Source organism: Ascaphus truei, chromosome 9 (assembly GCF_040206685.1).
Source record: "Ascaphus truei isolate aAscTru1 chromosome 9, aAscTru1.hap1, whole genome shotgun sequence".
In the NCBI taxonomy this organism is placed as follows: Eukaryota; Metazoa; Chordata; class Amphibia; order Anura; family Ascaphidae; genus Ascaphus; species Ascaphus truei.
The window spans coordinates 68,954,615-68,976,178 of NC_134491.1; the positions used below are offsets into that span (position 1 = coordinate 68,954,615).

Consider the following 21,564-nt stretch of genomic DNA (forward strand, 5'->3'; position numbering starts at 1 on the left):
CTCTCTCCCCCCGTCTCCCTCTCTCCCCCTCTCTCCCTCTCTCCCCCTGTCTCCCTCTCTCCCCCTGTCTCCCTCTCTCCCCCTGTCTCCCTCTCTCCCCCTGTTTCCCTCTCTGCCCCTGTCTCCCTCTCTCCCCCTGTCTCCCTCTCTCCCCCTGTCTCCCTCTCTCCCCCTGTCTCCCCCTGTCTCCCTCTCTCCCCGTCTCCCTCTCTCTCTCGCTCCCCCTCTTTCTCCCTCTCTCTCGCTCCCCCTCTGTCTCCCTCTCTCTCGCTCCCCCTCTGTCTCCCTCTCTCTCGCTCCCCCTCTCCCCCTCTCCCCCTGTCTCCATCTCTCCCTGTCTCCCTCTCTCCCCCGTCTCCCTCTCTCCCCCCGTCTCCTTCTCTCCTCCCCGTCTCCCTGTCTCCCTCTCTCCCTCTCTCCCCCTGTATCCCTCTCTCCCCCTGTCTCACTCTCTCCCCCTGTCTCCCCCTGTCTCCCCCTGTCTCCCTCTCTCCCCCTGTCTCCCTCTCTCCCCCTGTCTCCCCCTGTCTCCCCCTGTCTCCCTGTCTCCCCGTCTCCCTCTCTCTCCCCCTGTCTCCCTCTCTCTCCCCCTGTCTCCCTCTCTCTCCCCCTGTCTCCCTCTCTCCCCCTGTCTCCCTCTCTCCCCCTGTCTCCCTCTCTCCCCCTGTCTCCCTCTCTCCCCGTCTCTCTCTCCCCGTCTCTCTCTCCCCCTGTCTCCCTCTCTCTCCCCTGTCTCCCCCTCTCTCCCCTGTCTCCCCCTCTCTCCCCTGTCTCCCTCTCTCTTCCCCTGTCTCCCTCTCTCTCCCCCTGTCTCCCTCTCTCTCCCCCTGTCTCCCTCTCTCTCCCCCTGTCTCCCTCTCTCTCCCCCTGTCTCCCTCTCTCCCCCTGTCTCCCTCTCTCCCCCTGTCTCCCTCTCTCCCTCTGTCTCCCCCTGTCTCCCCCTGTCTCCCTCTCTCCCCCTGTCTCCCTCTCTCCCCCTGTCTCCCTCTCTCCCCCTGTCTCCCTCTCTCCCCCTGTCTCCGTCTCCCTCTCTCCCCCTGTCTCCCTCTCTCCCCCTGTCTCCGTCTCTCCCCCTATCTCCGTCTCCCTCTCTCCCCTGTCTCCGTCTCCCTCTCTCCCCCTTTCTCCGTCTCTCTCTCTCCCCCTGTCTCCCTCTCTCTCTCTCCCCCTGTCTCCCTCTCTCTCTCTCTCTCCCCCTGTCTCCCTCTCTCTCCGTCTCCCTCCCTGTCTCCCTCCCTGTCTCCCTCCCTGTCTCCCTCTCTCTCCGTCTCCCTCCCTGTCTCCCTCTCTCTCCGTTTCCATCCCTGTCTCCCTCTCTCTCCGTCTCCCTCCCTGTCTCCCTCTCTCTCCGTCTCCCTCCCTGTCTCCCTCACCCTCTATGTCTTATCTTAACTGCCGTATACCTACATTGAAGTAACCTACCCTTCTTTCTTCCAGATCTGACTCAAGTTTCACGCGGGAGACATCGGAAGACAGGTAGGGAACACCTCCCCACCAGTATAATACCTTGAGGGACTGCGGATCAGGTAAGATCCCAGGCGGGATTGCTGCTTTAGAAATTGTGAAGAGGGGGCGTCCTGACACTGGTTAAGGGGTTCAGATTCATTCACATCTGGGTTTTTTTTTTTCCGATTAGTGAGGTCATCCGACGCACGCGCACACACGCACATAACAAGGACTAATGGTAGTAAAGTATAAGTGTACTACAATAAATAAACTGTTATGTAGAAAAAAAAATGTGTCCCGGTTTTTCATTTTCAAAATCTGGTCACCCTAGATATTAACATAAACTGGTAGTCCCGCCCATTGGCCAATCAGCAAAGACCATTTCAGCCAATGAGAAGTATGGATTTGTTCAACCATCCAATCCGAAACCAGTAAAGGGTATTTATATGGACAATGAAGCTTTAGCTACAGATCGGACTCCTGACGAAGCTGCCACGCCAGCGAAACGCGTTGAGTGAACCTTGCAGCAGTCCAGACGTGTGCCCAGCATACCCCAGAACCCGTTTTGATCCATTCTGCGATCGCCAACGAAACCGGAAGTGACGCGACGGGCCGGACCGGAAGTGACGCGACGCAACTTCGGGAGTGAGGGGGATGACACACACCTATGCTGCGCATCGATTTTTATGTGTCTAAGCACAAGTTGCTCATGTAAGTGCAATAGCAATTGCCTATTTTCAATATATCTAACGTGAACATACAATGTTGCACTAGAGTCGTCTTTTTCATTCTATTGAGGGTTGTCCTGCTGACATCAGGGAGTGTCCACAAGCCAGACCCCCCTGCACAGTGCTGAATCCATACACTGCATCTATTGCTGTTTCAAAAGCTGTATTACAACAGGCAGAATGTGAGTTTCCATTCATGATTCCTGTGTTGATTGCTGTACCTGTATAGACATACCACACTATATTTATTTTTCCTTTGCATATATATGGTGACACCTGCGCTCCCCACAAGCTTCTCTTCAACATTCAAGAAAGGAGAAATCTGGAACTTCTCCAAAGAGGGTTGAGCAGCGAAGTTTGCCATTATTATATTTGAGCACACTTATATATCACATAATTTTATTTATTGATTTATTTATTTATTTTCACCTTCATTAGTAGCGCCTCACAATTTCTGTTTTGAACCCTAGATAAAAGGCAGGAAGTATCTGGTTTTCAGTGCCCCTGTTGGAGTCTGAGGAACACAGATTACAGAGGTTCCGCCCGCAGGGATCCAGGCTTGTTAACCACAGAGTTTGCCTGGCTACAGTGGGGAACCAACAGCCCACATAGCAGAGAAGCCTGTACAGATAGGGCAAAGGACTTACTGGGAACAGCAGGACTTCACTGCCTGCATCTTAACGTGCCTGGAGAAATCAGAGACGCCGGAGCAGAACACACAGATAAGACTTTCTATATTGTTCCCTGGTCTTGGTACTGTTTTATGTTTTGGGGTTGTTAACCAGCTTAGCTAGTGACCCAGTTAGAAAGAGCCGGAGTAATGTTTATTTAGTTTCCCTGAAGGGTATAGGTGTTTTTATGATTTATGTGTTACCTTAAGGGGCAGTATCCACAATGTTTTAGTTGTTTTTGTGGAGAATAAAAACACTCATTATTATGGTTTACCCAAAAATGCATGTGTGGACTTATACCTGACCTCGCCTACAGGCCGCTCCGTCACAGGGTGTGAAAGGCCTTGTGCAGGATTTCTCTTCACAGCAGCCTGCTCTCTACAGCGGTTCAGTGTGTGTGTCTGGATCAGAGAGAACATTAGACTGCTGTTAATTGCCTCACGCAGAGATTAACAAGTTCCCTGCTGCACTCACCAACTAGAGACAGGCTTTTCTTATAAAAGCCTTTAGACGGGGAAAGACCCCGTCACAATGACCCAGAGAAATTATTTCTGTGAATTTGAAAACTGGTGGAGGAAACAATAGTGTTTGTGATTAGGGCAGAAAAAGGTACAAGCAATTTGTACAAGTAAAATGGTTGAGTTCATTATAAAAACAGGTAGTTATGCTGCTTGCTTATGCATGAGACAACCCGATTCATGGGAGCATGCAGAGAAAGCCATTGTCCCACTGGACAGCTTTGAAGAAACATCGCCAAGCAGCCAGGTTTTGGATCAATAAGGTTGGCTAAGGTCATTTGCAAACATGACTTATGCACAAGCTAAATGAGGCTGCAGTTATGCAGTTGGAGTATTCATCGAATCAACTGTGACTCATAGGAGTGGATTGAAGAAACCAAAATCCCACTAGACAACTTTGAAAAAGATGTCAGGTTTTGGATCAATAAGGCTGGTCAAGTTCACAGCAAACATAATTTTTGGATTTATAAGCTACATTCAGATCAATCAATATGTTACTGCAGGGAAGCCAAGCTCAATGAAACCTTTCCAGAGGCACCAATGAGGCTGTATGGTTCCTATTGACCAGTTGCAAGGCTTAATCAGGGACCAGTTGAACCGTTCCAGCTGAGAAGGTTTTCGGGCTTTCCTTATTGCTTATGTAATGTATGAGGTGATTTGCATTTAATGAGTGCAATTAAGAGACATATGGGTGTAATCTCCACGCATTCCATTATCTTTGCTCGCTTGTGGCCCTCAAGGACATAAGTTAGGACTGGGGTGGCAGGTAGTTTTACAGAGATGTACATTAATTGCAGGGATATGCAAAAAAAGATTATAATGAACTATGGAAACTTACCGGTAGACTTGATGGTAAGTAAGAAATGTAACAGGTTGCCTGGCTACAGACAAATAGATCGATTTACGAAGCTCAAGCTATGTATGTACAGTATGTATGTATGTCTTTTATTTATATAGCGCCTGTAACAAGGACTTGTCCCTATTGAAGAAACTGTCTCTAAATCCAGCAGGGAGCTGGTTAACTGCAGCCGGGCAATTAACCAGACTCCACTAGGTTAATTAGATCTCTTATAAAAAGCCTTGTGAGAAATAGAGAGAGATTTTCCTCAGCACACAAGGGTGCTGACATGAGGAGAGTGGTGTAAGGAATCCACACCTCAGTTTACTTTTTGCCTTGCCTTACAGACCTGTGCAGCCCGGAGACACTGCTCCTGATATTTACTGCAGCTTCACCCTGGGTTCACTCATTAAAGCTATGCTGTCACACGCCCCTTCTGCTATTGGTTCACTGACCTTTAAAGACAGCCTTCCCCACAATGCTCCCTGCCGAGCATAGTCCTTCCTGGATGTCACAAGTGTTCTGCCACAAGCCCTTGGCTTGTCTGTGTATGTATTAACCTCTCTAGTTGTTATTCCCTAGTTCCTGAGGCCTGCTGCTAGTCTTCATGCAGGGGCCTGTATTTCCTGATTATCCTGTGTATCCTGAGGCCGGCTGCTAGTCTCATGCAGTGGCCTGTTCCTGTGCTGAAGCGGAGTACTCTTCATGTTAACTTCAGATCCCTGTTTCCTGAGGCCGGCTGCTAGTCGCACGCAGCGGCCTGTTCCTGTCTCCTGTGCTGAAGCAGAGGTCTCTCCAGTGTTGACTTATGCTTCCTGTTTCCTGAGACCTGCTATCCTTCTACTGCAGAGCCTATCTACTGGTTCCTGGGGCCTGCTGCTCATTCTCCATTGCAGAGGCCGTGTCCGGGTTTCCTGTGCTGAAGCGGAGGATTCTCCAGTGCGTACTTCAGCTTCCAGTTTCCTGAGGCCGGCTGTCCCTCCCTAGTAGAGGCCGGTCTACGAGTCCTGAGGTCTGTAGCTCTCTCTCTCCTTACACAGGCCCGCTCTGGACTCTTGCGCTGAAGCACTGGTTTACCAGTGCTGCCTGGCGGTGTGCCCACTCCGGTCTGCCTATCCCTTCCTGAGAGCAGTACCATGGGCCATACTCGCCGCATGCGCAGAACCCACGCCCGCTCTCACGCTCCTAAGCTGAAGCGGGGAACTTCTGATTACCTGTTGCCGAACTCCTGCTTGAATAACGGTTACCCTGATCTCTCCTGTCCTGACCCCGGCTTGTCCACTGACGATGCTGCCTTCTCCAGTCCCGACCCTGCTACGTACGACTACGAACTGCGCAATCCGGATCAGCCTGCGCGTTCTAAGGTTGGTGCTCATACAAGAAACAGAAGAAAAGGTGGGGGAGCACAATGTGAGGAGGATGTAGTATCTTTCACTGACGGTCAATGCGGTGTTTTAGACTCTATTGATCCCTCATAGAAAGAAAAACTCCTTGAATAGGGAGTTTACGTATTGTGTATAATCACAGGGTGTAGATGGAATAATAAATAAACTTACACGGCCTTGTGTAAGTTGTATCCCATCAAGGTTTCTTTGACTTCTTTCCGCGTCTTGCTTCTGAGTGGTAGTACTGCTTTCTTACTGGTCCTCTTTTCTCCTTTGGGTCGGTGGATTCTTGACTGTAATTCGCCTCTCGTGCGGATGTGAGTGTAAACAAAAAAGGCAATTAGGCGCATACATACACAAGTTTGCTGCGGTATGGGGGTGGAATAATATGATGTTGCAAGTATCAAATATTGATTGATAATAACCCACTCACAAGGCCTAATGTGAGCGATCTCATATAGCTGTATCTTTGTAAACACCAATGCAATAAACAGATCCTTGGGTGGATAACATATAGCCAAGGACCCAGGCTCAAATGTTCAAACCTGGTGAGAGAGGGATATAGGGATATAACAAAAATACTCACACGGGCCAGTGTGAGCACACACTCATAGAGGTATCTTTGATACTCCAACGTCAATGATGGTAGGTAGACACCTACGGTCTACACACAATCTCTAGTGGACTCAGGGACACTGAACACTTATGGGAAGTGAAATCTTTATTTTAACTATCATAGAATAAACAATACACTTTAAACAGTATGGGGGTAGGAAATATAAAAATATAAAAACAAAAGAAGCCACTGATGCTTCTTGAAAAGGGAGAATAAAACAGCAAAGGGAATAGTGGGTGATAGGTGGGTACAAAGTCTCTTTTCTCCGCGTCCGGATGAAGAGAGTCTCCACGGCACCTCCGTTCCCTCACTGAGTGCTGCACAGTTCCAAAGTCGATGAGCTACGCGTTTCGCCCTACACAGGGCTTCCTCAGGCTCGTAAAAGGTGGAGTGGTTGGTTTCTAGTCCCTTTAAATAGGCACTGGTCCTGTCCTCCATAATTGGTAATTGGATTCCGGCTCCCTGCTTGACGGAGAGCCGCCATCTTGATTAATGCGTGTATGTCCTGTAGTGGGCGCTCGGTATGACGTCAGTTGTTTGCGCCCTCATGGTTGGAAGGCTTCCTTGCATTAATCACTGCGCATGCGCTTTTCAGATCAGTCCGTAGTCCCACAGTGTTTAATGTAATCTGTCCCGTGATTATTCTTTTCAGCAGCTTCATATGTCCGGTTCGCTCCCGTTCTGAGTTTAAATCCCTCACGGGTTTCTAAAATACACAGAAAGGGGTGTGTATGTGTCCATCTTTGTGATGGTAAAGGGAGCAAATAATTGCCATTAATAGTAGCATGATATGTGACATTTCATATAAAATACATTAGTCTTAATGTGTGATCCATCTATAAAATAGTCTCAATCTAATTGTTGTTCAATTGGTTTTGACAGTCAATAAACATGTCATCCCTTCATTATTGACAAATAAAGTCCAGACTGTGTTTAAATAGAGACTACCGTAAAGTCAGTATATGCATAAAAGTTGATATTATGATGGCATTTTCACATGCCGTGTATTTTCAAATGCCCATGTTACTGTGTGTATTGCAGATAAGGTATATAATCAAACCTAATGGAGAAAAGATTCTTAAAAAAGGGTTCTTTATATCAAAGACTTTTAAAAAATATTTAAAAAGTGTTTTAAATAGTGTTTTAAAAAAGGACAATAGGTATAGAGATTCCCAGAGTGGAGCTAAAATCTGCCCCTACTCTATATGGAGCCCTTTTGGTATCAACTTATGCAATAAGGGGTACACTAATCTAGTTTACTTATACGAAAAGGATCCCAGGATGTATACATGCATAAAGAGGCGAGAGCAAGATGTCACATAAAAGCCCCTAAATCTATGTCAATGTTCATCCCCCTTGGTGTTAAAGTTTTTAATTTATAAATCCAGAATGTTTCACGCTGGCATAATTTACGCAGCCTGTCTCCCCCTCTCCAGTGGGCATCCACTCTCTCGATCCCTTTATATGTTAGAGCCCCTGGATTACCCCCATGTACTAGACTGAAGTGTTTGGAGACGCTATGTGTCATTAGCTGCCTCCGTATATTTCCCATGTGTTCCAGTACGCGGACTCTCAAAGGTCTTGTAGAGCGCCCCACGTACTGGAGACCACATGGGCATGACAGGAGGTATACGATGTAATCTGTGCGGCAATTTAGGTGTTGTTTAATTTTAAAAACCTCTTTCGTGACATTTGAAGTAAATTCCTTCTTCTCCCCTTTCGTGACTTGTTTACAAGCCTTACAGCCGAAGCAACCAAAAAAACCCATTGGCAAAGGTAGCCAATTCTGGGTGTTAGTCACTTCTACTTTCTTGAAGACACTTGGGGCCAGTTTCGCTTTTATACAGGGGGCTTTTCTGAAGATTACTCTTGGGTGCTCATACAACCCCACCTCAGCCACGCGGTCCGACCCAGGTTTGTGGCGAGCACAACCGTGACAAGGGGTCTTGAATGCACAGAAGGACTGTGTGTTGACAGCAAGACACAAGGGGACCAGTAAACCTGCCAGAGGCTGGACCCTCAAGCACACCAAGACACCTGGACACCACTGACATGAAGGGCCACCTGCTTTATGGTACCGCAGAGACTTTGGGGTGATAAGTGGGTAAGGGACTCTCCCTCCACCTCCCCCACCAGCCTCGCAGAGAGAGACTGGGGAAGTAAGTTAGCACTTACACAGGGATAGGTGTTTGTTGTTGTTGAATATTTTTGTTTGCTGTGCTGTTTAAAGGGACAGGCTCAAGAAAGCTATATGTTAATTTCACCCTAAACAGTGAACGTTTCTCCATTACCTCTGCACACATCTCTTACAGCGCCATTAATGTACATAGCACTTCACAGCAGTAATACACGTGACAATAATACAAATAACAAATAATATAAATAACACACAAAGGGGAGAAGTGCTTCAGACATACAAGTAACATTTGGGAAAAAGAGTCCCTGCTCCAAAGAGCTTACAATCAAATTGGTAGGAAGAACGTACAGAGACAGTAAGAGGGCATTCTGGTGAGTGGTCTGCAAGGGGCCAAGGTTTAGTATGAGGTGTAAATTATCAGTCATGGAGCTACTCATATGCTTCCTTTTTTGTTTTTGTTTTTTTTAGTGTTTTGTGGTGGGTCTTAAAGGAGGATAGAGAGGGTGTTAGTCGGGTACTGAGGGGAAGGGCATTCCAGCAGTGTGGGGCAGTCAGTGAAAAAGATTTAAGGAGGGAGAGGGCTTTAGATACAAAAGGGGCAGAGAGACGACATCCTTGAGCTGGAGGGATTAATCCGATTGCAATTCTTGGAGTCAGGAAGGAATTAATTTTTCCCCTTACTGGGGTTTTGTGTTTGCCTTCCTCTGGATCAATAAGTAAGTATAGATATAGGATAAAGTATCTGTTGTCTAAATTTAGCATAGGTTGAACTTGATGGACCTACGTCTTTTTTCAACCTCATCTACTATGTAACTATGTAACTATGAGTTGGGATGGTGTATAGCGAGAAATTAGGGCTGAGATGTAAGGAGGAGCAGAAGAGTACAAGCTTTAGAAGTGAGGAGAATTGAGTGTGTGATACGGGATTTGATAGGAAGCCAGCAGAGGGATTTCAGCAGGGGAGACTCTGAGACAGATTTTGGAAATAGTAGAGTGATTCTGGCAGCAGCATTTAAGATAGATTGTAGAGGAGATAGGCGAGAGGCAGGAAGGCCGGACAGCAGGAAGTTACAGTAGTCGAGACGGGAGAGAATGAGGGCCTGAGTCAGAGTTTTTGCAGTCAAGCAACAGATTATCTTTCTATATTGCAGAGGAAAAAACGACAGGTTTTTGCTACCTAATTATCTATTCTGCTCATTAGCATCTCAGTTACTCAATATTTAATGAGTTAGTCCCTTAGAGAAGGGGAGCACAAACTGGGGGGCGCACCCCTGAGATTTTCGGGGGACGGGGGGGTGGCACTTACAGAGGCCTTGCGCTCTTCCCCAAAGCATTTAAAATAAATGCCGGGGGAGCGCGCGTGAGGCCTTCTGTAAGTTTCCTTGCCTGGTCTCCGGCGGCTTCTGGCGATACGTCACCATGGCAAAGAGGCGTCAAATAACACCGCGAGGTCACATGATGTCGTGATGTCAGAAGATAGCAGAGAACAGGTAAGGGGGGGGGGGGGGGGGGAGGGAGCAGGAGGTGGGGACCGACTGAAAATTTTGCGCACCCCTGCCTTATAGGACTAGAGCTAAGCAAGGACAATCACGTTTACAATAGTTGATTCAATGTAGGCAGCTTAATGGGTTCCTTATCTTTTATAAATCTGGTGCTGTCTTTTGTACCAGTTTTCCCTAGACTTTAGTAAATAATAACCATACACTATAATAAATTGTATCTCAAAAGTGCGTGCGCATTGTGTTGTTAGACCCTCAGGCATTTAAATCTTCTGACCTGATGCTCTTTAACCGCTGCACTCATATTCTGACTCAAACTGATACACACACCACTAAAGTACCTCAACAACATGTGCATCATGGAGAGGAGAACAGAAGGTGGAGGGGAGGGGGTATGATCGAAACTTTCAAATACTCAAAAGGATTTAAAAAAGGTGTAGGAGGGAAGCATATTTCAAAGAAAGGGAAGTGCTAGAGCTGAAGGTCATGCTCTGAAGCTGGAGGTCATGCTCTGAAGCTGGAGGTCATGCTCTGAAGCTGGAGGTCATGCTCTGAAGCTGGAGGTCATGCTCTGAAGCTGGAGGTCATGCTCTGAAGCTGGAGGTTGGGGGTCTCTGGAGAGATGTGCGGAAAGAGTGGTGGATTTGCGGAATAGCCTCACAACAGAGGTGGTAGAGGCGAATACAATAAGGGAATTCAGGAATGCCTGGGATAGACATGGGCCTATCCTAAATATGAAAAAACAAAAACAAAGGATTGAATAATTTTACACCAGATGGGAAAATAGGCAGACTGCATGGGCCACGTGCGTCTTATCTGCCTTCAAACACACACATTACTAGACAATGATAAACACAAAGGCACTGATATATATATATATATATATATATATATATATATATATATATATATATACACTCACACATGTAGTGCATGCAGTTGACAGAGTGGTTCTGCTGCTACCTGGTCTGTATTTTGTATGTTATATTTATTTTTTCTGTGTTTTAACTTAATATATATTTGGGTTTTTGAACGACATGACCTGTTATAATATTGATCAATCTGCACTGAAAGATAAAACACTGAATAGTTTATTTTTCATAGAATAGATGGAATCTATCAACTAGAAAGGAAGAACCTGTAGTTTCCTGCAATAATATGTCTGTATATATGCCACTGAGCTATAAAACTGACTGAGGGCTTTCTTAAAAAACACCTTTTGTTGAGCAGATCTGATTTATAAGTGCAGGCTTCCTCAGTCTGTCGTCGATACCTGTGCCTCACACAGCGTGAGGCACAAATGTAATGGATTGTGGGTAGCACTTCAATATTTACCATCCAAATGCTTTCAAAAGGATTACCCAAGGACCTAGATGAATAACGAAGCTGTTTCTTGGCTTAACAGAAAACTTATTAAAGGTGCACATACTCTTCCTTGTGGAAAGCAATACAAAAAGACAAAGTGGGTTACTTATGTTTCAAAACCTCCCAGCTGCAACTGGGAGACTTTAATAAATACCTTACATAGAGTTACTAGCTGCTATTTAATTGCCCTGAAGCTGGTTCCCTCTTGCATAAGAAGAATTAAAGGTGCAATCCCATGTAGCTGTCAAAAAGGCAACCTGCTGTAAAGCAATTATCAATCGAATTGGTTTCTTTAAATTCCCCTAACCGTGCTAAAAGCAAATATTTGGCTGTTTCTTGTTTCCATGGAAATGCATTACAAATTGCATTTCGCTGGGGTTTCTGAATGGGGAACGTCAATCAAGTATTTTCTTTACCCTTCGCCCACCCTGTCCTTATCAAAACGCCGATAAAGAGGGGAGGGGGAGGGAAGAGGTGGGCGCCGGCTGTGCAAGCTCTTAAAGAACAGACTGAATCAGGCAAAACAAACTTTAAAAAATGATGTAAAAATATTTGCAGGTGTCATTTGGGTAAAAAAGGCACCAATATCAGTCACCCAGAAGTAAACTCCTAAACATGTCAAAGCCATTAGCTCTATTTCGTCCAGTAGGGATGGCCCATTTAGGTCCCACTTAAACTTATGAGATGAGCGGGCCTATGCTATAAGCGTTCATAAGAAAAATCGCCTGTTTTTTGAGCGTTGCTATCACGTTATTCAGAAAGCCTCGATTTACCTGTGATGGCAAAATTCCCAAAACGGGCGAGTAGCCGGCGACGTGATGATGGCCTCTATCAAAAGGGCTTACCAGGCGATTCTTTCCTGCTGCAGAGAGAGCTGCCTCTCCCTGCGCAAATCTCGCCCGAAATTAATGTTTTTTTTTAATACAATGTTATTACTAGTGTAGATGAGCAGGGGGTCTCCGGAGCAGAACTACGTTGATTTCAGGTCCGGGGAACCCCCTGCTTCTCAAGATACAGGCCCCGTTACGGGGTGCCGGTATCTCCTATGCATTTTATTCCCATGGTCACGTGACACTCAAATACATAGGAGATTCCGGCACTCCATATATATATATTTATATATAGTACATTTTGAGCAATATTTTCACTTGGATTCATTATTTATTATTTCATAATTTTTAATACAAATTTCATTAATTTAACTACCAATTTTACCACATAACATGATATTTACATATTATGTCCCTTTATCTCCCCGTGCCTCGGGTATGGATTGCAACCTCTACAGCAATACGTACACTATCAGTGCATTACAAGAAACAAATATTAATATTGTGCTGTAAGGGATCTCTTTATCATTATAAGGACAATTTTGCTTACTGCCTCTGATAAGTCATGATCAATAACATTAGTGCCGCTTGCGATGTGAAAGAGACCCTTTTGTATCAAGTTGTTTGCAGAGTTGTGACATTTTATCATTACAGTGATAAATCTCCAGATGCACAGAGCGAACACGAGACTCCCCACTGATTAGCAATAGTCATTAATTTATACAGTGAAACCTTCTGGGACAAAGTTAAGGATACATGAGATAGCTGTTGCTGTTTGCTGTTACCCCTTTGTCCCATTACTTAGATACTCTTATTCAATAACAATCAGCTTTGCCATTTAATATAGAATATGTGTGTGTCCAGGTTCCCTATCTGGGCTCCACATGTCCCCTTACCTTCGCGAGTGTGGTGGGGTGCGCGCGCCTCCGGTGAGTGCGGGGAGGTGGCTGAGGCAGTGCAGGGTGCATTCAGGATGGCAAGCGGGTCGCTGAGGTCTGCGGTGGCTCCCCTTGCAGGGTGCCGCCACACTGAGATTGGCCGCGCGTGCGCAGTGTGAGTTGCTCAATCGCAGATGGGATGGAAGTGCGGCGGCCATTAAACAGAGCACGCGCATGCGCAGAAGGACAGCAATTGCAGCGGCCATTACAGGCAAAGGGCTCTGTGATAACAACATGTCCCACAAGGCATTGGGGCTGGAGTCACATGTCACAACAGCCAATAGGGCTGCCCGAATCCCCTGCTCCCCAAAAGAGATACATTTGGCGTTGCCAGAAACAATACAATAACAAATACACTCTAATGGCCCCTAGCCCCTTAATCGCCTTAGTAGTTAGTAACCACTATAGTAATTAAGGGGTTGACCCACCATCCCCCACTACCCACCCAGGAGGCCTAAACACCCTCCCAAGGCAACTACCCCCACCCTCCACCCATTCATTGGTACAGTGGGTACATCATGCTCATATAATATAGGCATGATTTACCACTATAGCAATAAATGGTGAAGGTAAAAAAAAAAAACAGGTCCAAAATAAAACACATTACATAGAAAACTAAACACATTACAAATGCTAATAAACCAATTGATTGGCACAGTGGGTACATCATGTCCATATAATATGGGCATGATTTAACACTATGGCAGTCAATGGTCAACCTACAAAATTAACAAACACCAACAATATCCAATGCAATCAAAACAATCACCAAATAAACAACAATAAACAAGTAAACACAACAAAATTACCACCAATCAATTAAGCAAATACAAAAAAAACAGAATTAACAATTAAAACACCAAAACAAAACCATCAATAAATAAAAGAAAGCTCAAAATAAACACCATCATTCAAAATCAAAATACCAAAAATAAACCACTATTAAAAAGCAAACACCAAAACAAATACAGAAATAAACAATTGTAAACCCAACAAAACACACCATAATTCAAAATAAAAACACAAAATAAATAGCATACATATTTAAAAGCAATGAACAAAAATACATTTAAAAGAAATACAAGCAAGCATTTGCCAAAAAAAACCATTGCTTGCACTGTATGTATGTATAGCCGTAAAGGGCCATACGTCAATACATTGGCAATCAATGGAAATAAAAAAATACAATACAATACAAATACAATAAAAAAACCTGTTAAAGAAAAATAACTTACATTCAATGTTTTTTTTACCTTAAGATGTCTTCACCCTCCGATTCCCATGGTCTCAGCAAGCTCTCGAACAAATCCACGATCCAAAACAGCAAAGGGCCTCAGGTAAAGTCCTTTTCTTCTTTCTTTATCTTCATCTGTTAATTGTAATCCATTTGGGGGTTTCTTTCTTCTTCTTCTGTATCTTCATCTTCATCTATCTTCATCTGTAACGCCATTGTAATCCTATTGGGGAGGAGGTCTTCACTCCTTAGCTTCATGGCGTCAAATGAGGCTGCACAAGCTTTTATAGGGCTTGCCATGTCAGATTTGAGTGGCAAATGGTTCCCACGCTAGCATCAGGCTGTTGAGCACTGCATCGAGGGTCAACAGTTGGAGCCAGAGTAGGAGAAAGGTGAATCCAGCAAAGGTAAGAAACACATTGATTGAATTTTATTTAATTGTGTATTTTTGTTAGGTTGCCCGTTGACTGCCAATGTGCTTATCTATGCCCCTTTATGTGTATACTGTAGATAAGCACAGTGACAAGCAATGCATTTTTTGGAAAATGTTTGTTTTTATTTAATTGTAATGTATTGTATTTTTTGTTATGTTATTTTTTTAGGTTGCCCATTCATTGCATTGTGGCAATCCATGTCCATATTGGGGGCATGGTTTACCACTGTGACAATCAATGGGTAGAGGGGGTGTGGGTGAGGTAGTTGCCTGGGCAGGTTGATTAGACCTCCTGGATGGGGTGGGGGGTTAACCCCTTAATTACTATAGCGGTTACTAACCACTAAGATGATTAATGGGGTAGTGGCCAGCAGTTTTTTTTTATTGTAATGATGCTGCCCACAGAGGACAAGGATGACACAGTTTCCCCAGTTGCAGGTAGTTGCCCCAGGATAGTGTTTAGGCCTTGTGGGAGCGTAGCTCGAGGGGTTAACCCTTTCATTACCTTAGCGATTGTAACCGCTAAGGTAATGAAGGGGTTAACTTCTACTGAGACCCTCCCGCAAGGCCTAAACAACCACTATGGGGCAACTACCACCTTCACCCACCCCATGTATCACCAACAAATCAGTGCCTGCTATTTAACCCTTTCATTACCTTAACGGTTAGCCACTAAGGTAATGAAACTAGCTGTAATTTAATTTTTATCACATAGGATTGAATTCGGGGGTCTCCAGAGCTGAACTAAATATGTGGGTCAGCTCCGGAGATCCCCGGATTCAATCCTGTGCAGGAAAAATAAAAGAAACTACTTTATATGCAAATCATAATTCATATCTCGCCACCCTTTGGATTGCGAGAAAAGAATGCAAGTGTTTATATTATGATATGAATAAAGCAGAAAATAGCTTTATTTCCCCCCCCCCCCTCCAGCATCCCTTCCCCTCCCCACCTTTCTTTGACACTGTCCCCTGGCTTCAAACACTTAACACCCTACCTTATCTACCGCAAATATCTGTTTTTTTGTTTTTTTTCCCCCCTCTCTCCACACTGTTTTAGCCATAGATTCCTTTGTATATCAGTATTGCTTGACCTGAAGAAGAGAGGAGAACTCTCGAAAGCTTGTCCTGTGACATAAATTGTTAGTCCAATAAAAAAGGTATCACCGAATACTGAAGAACTCATTTATTCTGCACTATTATGATATGCATAGCGAAGTTTAGTGAATAGCAGTTGCTGGCAAAAAATGTGCGTCTGGGCATTTTTCCAGCTTCTGTACCACACTAATTGTTGTAGCCAGAGTTTTATAGCTCATTAAAAAGCCATTTTAGTGTGATAATGCCTGTTATCAAAGCTTTGTGAACAGTTACAGCTGCAATATCACTCTAAAAGGGCACTTATCATGCATTAATGCACTTATCAAAGTTTAGTGAATAGGTCCCTAAGTTTCCTGATCTTTTCGGAGCAGACCACAGAGGGGGAACACTAATTTCTGGAGAATGACTGCGCAGTGAGAAATAAAAGCGCACATTAAGATGCATGGGCAGAAGTCCGTCCAAATGGACAGAAAGTCTTAAGAAGTTCATACTTTATTGAATATTAATAAATTATTAATCTGTCTACAGTTATTATAAGTCTACTGAACATTCACTCAGCATCCCCAGACAATGAATGTCCATCAAACATCATTATAACTCCATAAAAACCTCAAACATCCACCTTTGCATATACTGTAGAGACAGTGAGACTGTTTAAGGCGCATATTTCCTTAGCGGTGTAACAGAAACATAGAATTTGACGGCAAATACCCTTGACTGACCATTCTCATGTACGTTGTAAATCTCAGACCCTATTTGATCATTGAGTTTCTTTCATATATGGGACAACCTTACTGTATTTGTATCCAACAATTTCTTTTTAATTCCCTTATAACTTCTGTTGGGAGGTTATCCCTCAGATCCACTATATTTTCGCATCAAGTTCACACCATTTCCACTGATTTATTTTCTTAATCATAAAATATATTTCTTTAGGCAAACAGTAAAATAGCAGTCCAATATTACGTGGGTAAGTACAGATTTTTTTACCGATAAAAGCCCGAATTAGACCATATGGAATACCGGTATTTCATTGAGCACACAAATGTTTTTCTCTGATCTCAAACCAATAATGTAACCATTAAAAAGCGCTCGGGTGTATACTGTAAGTCCTTGGAAAATGACATCGATATTTAGCAAGACTTAGTGTCCCCAGCGACATGGATGAACAAGCATACTGTATGTCTGTTGTGATCACGCTGCGGGGATCCATGCTTCTGAATTAGACACCTCACAGTGTTCGGTGTCCCAACCACCACCGTCACAGCACCGAAGACATGAAGTCACATGTGTATGACTTCTGAAAACTCTAGGGCCTGTCACAGAGATTATTTATTTTTTATTTATAAAATGTTTTACCATAAAGTAATACATTGAGAGTTACCTCTCGTTTTCAAGTATAAGATGACAAATAATACTGTACATGGTTACAAATACAAATGGTGCCTTTCCCCCTTCGCACTCTGAATTGGCATTACAGAATGGCCGCCCGTCTAGCCACGTTCACCTACGCAGTGTTAATTTACATTCACATTATAAAATGGCCGCCAGCCTATGGCTTACATTTGCATTGGGCCTTCATGATTGCCTTCACGTTCAATACATCTACAGCTTTAACACTTACGGCGCCGCACGGGACTGCGGGGGGGGGGGGGGAGGGGCCTGCGCCCGAGAAAGGTGCCGCACGGGACTGCGGGGGGAGCGGGGCCTATGCCCGAGAAAGGCGCCGCACGGGACTGCGGGGGGCGGGGCCTGCGCTCGAGAAAGGCGCCGCACGGGACTGCGGGGGGGGGGGGGAGGGGGTTTGCCTGTGCCAGAGAAAGCCGCCGCTGAGCACTGCACGGGACTGAGATATCTGTGTGTGTGTCACTGTTTTTTTGTGTGTGTGTGTGTCACTATTTGTGTGTGTGTGTCTCTCACTGTTTGTGTGTGTGACACTGTGTGCGTGTGTGTGTGTGACACTGTGTGTGTGTCTCACTGTTTGTAAGTGTGTGTGTGTGTGTCTCTCACTGTTTGTTTGTGTGTGTGTGTGTTACACTGTGTGTGTGACACTGTATGTGTGTGTGTCACTGTGTGTGTGTGATAGTGTGTGTGTGTGTGTGTGTGTGTGTGTGTGTGTGTGTGTGTGTGTGTGTGTGTGTGTGTGTGTGTGTGTGTGTGTGTGTGACACAATGTCCCCCCCCTCCTGTCCACTGTCCCCACCCCCCCTCCTGTCCACTGTACCCACCCCCCCTCCTGTCCACTGTTCCCACCCACCCCCTCCTGTCCACCGTCCCCACCCCCCCTCCTGTCCACTGTCCCCACCCCCCCCTCCTGTCCACTGTCCCCCCCCCCTCCTGTCCACTGTCCCTCCCTCTGGGAGGGAGGGGGGGTGAACAGAGAAAGAGGGGGAGCACAGAAATAGGGGGAGAGGAGGGAGCGGGAAATTTAACTCACGGGCAACGCCGGGTATATCAGCTAGTATCTTAATAAAAACAGTCAGTAGATTCTGCTTTAACCCTTTCAGGACAGCAAAAAATGCTTTGAGATGCCCAATGTCTCCTCAATTCAAGGTTCTTCTTTCTTAACTGAGCAATACATGAGTAACTGAAGAGAAGAGGGGCTGATGTCTTATGTGCAGACTGTAGAAATGTGATGTTATTGAGCCATCTTGGTTTTTATATTTATTATTGTGCTGGAACAATTTTTAAAAAAAATGAAATTTCTCTGCAGCCAAAAGGTCTCCAGAGCAGTTAATTTCCAGATGAGAGAGTGAGAAAGAGAGCAAAATATGTACAAACAATATCAAATTGTATCAATGGATGCTGCCACAATGTACTGTATGTTATTTACAATAACCAAGAGTTATATAAGAAAAAGGCGCAAACCAAAGATAAATGGATGGAAAATAGTTAAAAACCACCTACAAGGAAATAGATACAATGAAAGTCCATAGATAATTCCAGGATGAGGCAAGACCTACAAAATGAGAGAGATGCCAAATATAGTGAAGTAAATTGTATTAGGATTACAGCGCAAGTACAGAAGCTACTTACAATGTAGCAGTAGGTCTCACACGCTTGAAACCTACTGCTACATTGTAAGTACCTCCTGTACTTGCGCTGTAATCCTAATACAATTTATGAAAAGTTCAGTCCGTGCTCTGGCTCTTTAAACTTGGAGTGTTGGTCCCTCTCCAGACACCAGAATCGGGGATTATTAAAGAAATTTTATATGTAAGTTACTAATTTTATTATTTGTTGCTAATACAATATCTATCTCTCATCTTGGTGCGCTTTTGTGTTTTTTCTTGTTTTCCTAATACAATTTACTTCACTATATTTGGCATCTCTCTCATTTTTTAGGTCTTGCCTCATCCTGGAATTATCTATGGACTTGTATCCATGTCCTTGTAGGTGACTTTTAATTATTTTTCATCCACCTATTTTTGGTTTGCGCCCTTTTTTTTTCATATATATGCGCACACACACATTTTACGCTTTGCTCAATATGTTAGATTTATGCAGAATTAATCTCTGCTACAATTACCTTCTCTAATCTATTGAGTCGTCTGACATCGTTGCGTCTCCCAGCTTGACATTATTGTGTCTGACGGCGTGACGTCACGTGCCTGGTTAACATGCAATATGTCCGGACAGAGTGAAAAAGCTCACGGAACCGTTTGGATATGCCCATAGAACCTTGGTTGAAAACCACTGGATCAACATCCTTCCCATGTTTACTTATTTGGTATATCCCTGTATACCTTCTGTTTCTAGAAAGATGTCTAACCTTTTTTTGACCATATCTATTGTATCTGCCATCACAGTCTCCATGGGTAATGGATTCCACATTTTAAATACCCTTACTGTAAAGAACCATTTCCTTTGTTGCTGGTGAAATCTCCTTTCCTCCAACCTTAAGGGATGACCCTGAGTCCTTTGTACTGCACTTGGGATGAATAGTTCTTTTGAAAACTCCTTGTACTGTGCCCGGATATTGTGTAAAGTTATCATATCCCCTCTTAGACGCCTCTTTTCTGATGTAAATACAGATGCAGCGGCCGTTATTGAAACAAATCACAGCGCAGTTTTCGTGTGCGCTGCTGTAGTCCACGTGGCATTAACGCCAACAATTGCCCCAGGCACACGTTTTTATCGCGGTGCTTTGTTTGAATTTCATGGATTGTGTGCAATTAAATGCAATGAAATTAATGAATTGTAATGTGTACAGTATTGTGCTAATTTCAGGTGTTTAAAAGCCAGAACACTAAAATGCCATTTTATGCACTCGCCTGCTCTCGTGTCTTAAGGCTGGAAGAAATCCCGCGCCATGACATGGGTATTCCGAGGTATGCACCGCGTGATTTGTTAAAATAATGGCTGTTGCATCTGTAAATCTAATTTAGCTAGCCCCGCCTCATAAGTTAAATTGTCCATCCCCTTTATTAATTTGGTGGCTCTTCTCTGTACTCACTCTTGTTCCATAATGTCTTTTCTAAGGAGTGGTGCCCAAAATTGAACTCCATACTCAAGGTGTGGTCTTACCAACGCTTTATAAAGGGGCATCATTATGTTTACTTCCCTTCCAGCCATTGCCCGTTTAATGCAAGATAAGATCTTGTTTGCCTTTGCAGCTACTGCTAGACTTTGGGCACTATTGCTAAGCCTGCTGTCTACAAGCACTCCTAAATCCTTCTCCATCAAGGATTACCCCAATTTATCCCCATTTAATTTGTAATTCGCCTGTTTATTCTTGCTTCCCAAATGCATAACCTTACATTTATCTGTATTAAACCTCATCTGCCATTTACCAGCCCAAGTTTCCAGTCTCTCTAAGTCCTTCTGGAGAGAAATTACATCCTGCTCGGATTCTACTACCTTACACAATTTAATATCATCAGTAAAAGATGGAGACTTTGCTCTCGATGCCAACCTCAAGGTCATTAATAAACAAGTTCAAAAGCAGGGGTCCCAGTACCGATCCCTGAGGTACTCCACTCACGACTTTAGCCCAACCTGAAAAACTTCCATTTATGACAACCCCCTGTTGTCTGTCCTTCAACCAGTTTTCAATCCAGGTGCATATACAGTATTATTACTGAGTCCAATTTGCTTTATTTTGTACACCAACATCATGTGGAACTGTATCAAAAGCCTTTGCAACATCAAGGTAGACCACATCAACTGCATTACCCTGGTCTAAATTCCTACTTACCTCCTCAAAGAAACAAATAAGGTTAGTTTGGCATGAGCTATCCTTCACAAATAAATGCTAACTATTACGAATAATTTTGTTTTCCATTAGGTATTCCTGAAAATTATCCCGTATTAATCCTTCAAGTAGTTTCCCCACTATTGCAGTCAGGCTTACAGGTCTTTAATTCCGTGGTTGTGATCTAGCTCCCTTTTTAAATATAGACACCACATCTGCTTGACAATGCTTGGCAATTTGCTTACAAATCCTGACTAGGCGTCAAAAAATTACCATAAAAAAGGCAAATGTTTTGCACGCCTCTAGAAATATTCACTGAACTGTCCTCTCCACATATGACGGGGAGTTACAATGTAGCTAAAGTATCTAGCAGCAGAGACATGCGAAGACTGGTGATACCTTACTCCTAAAGAAACTCAGTCTCAAATGAAAACTTTATATCAATCTCATTCCTTTCAAACACGCCCTTATGCTGTTACCATATTGTCCACGTCAAAAGCAGAGCAATAAATTACATAAAAAGTGACAGTTGCAGAGCAGAGAGATGCAGAACATTGAATAGGGCATCACACAGAGGAAAACCATGAAGTCCATACTTAGGATATTTTAACTGGACTATTTTAACGTCTTAAACAT

At 44.2% G+C, this 21,564-nt stretch overlaps 1 protein-coding gene across 2 annotated transcripts in view; it reads right to left on the reverse strand.

Moving 5' to 3' along the window:
* The window catches only part of SYT6 (synaptotagmin 6), a 335,617-nt gene that overhangs the window by 90,436 nt on the left and 223,617 nt on the right, over positions 1-21,564 (reverse strand). The window lies entirely within an intron of this gene.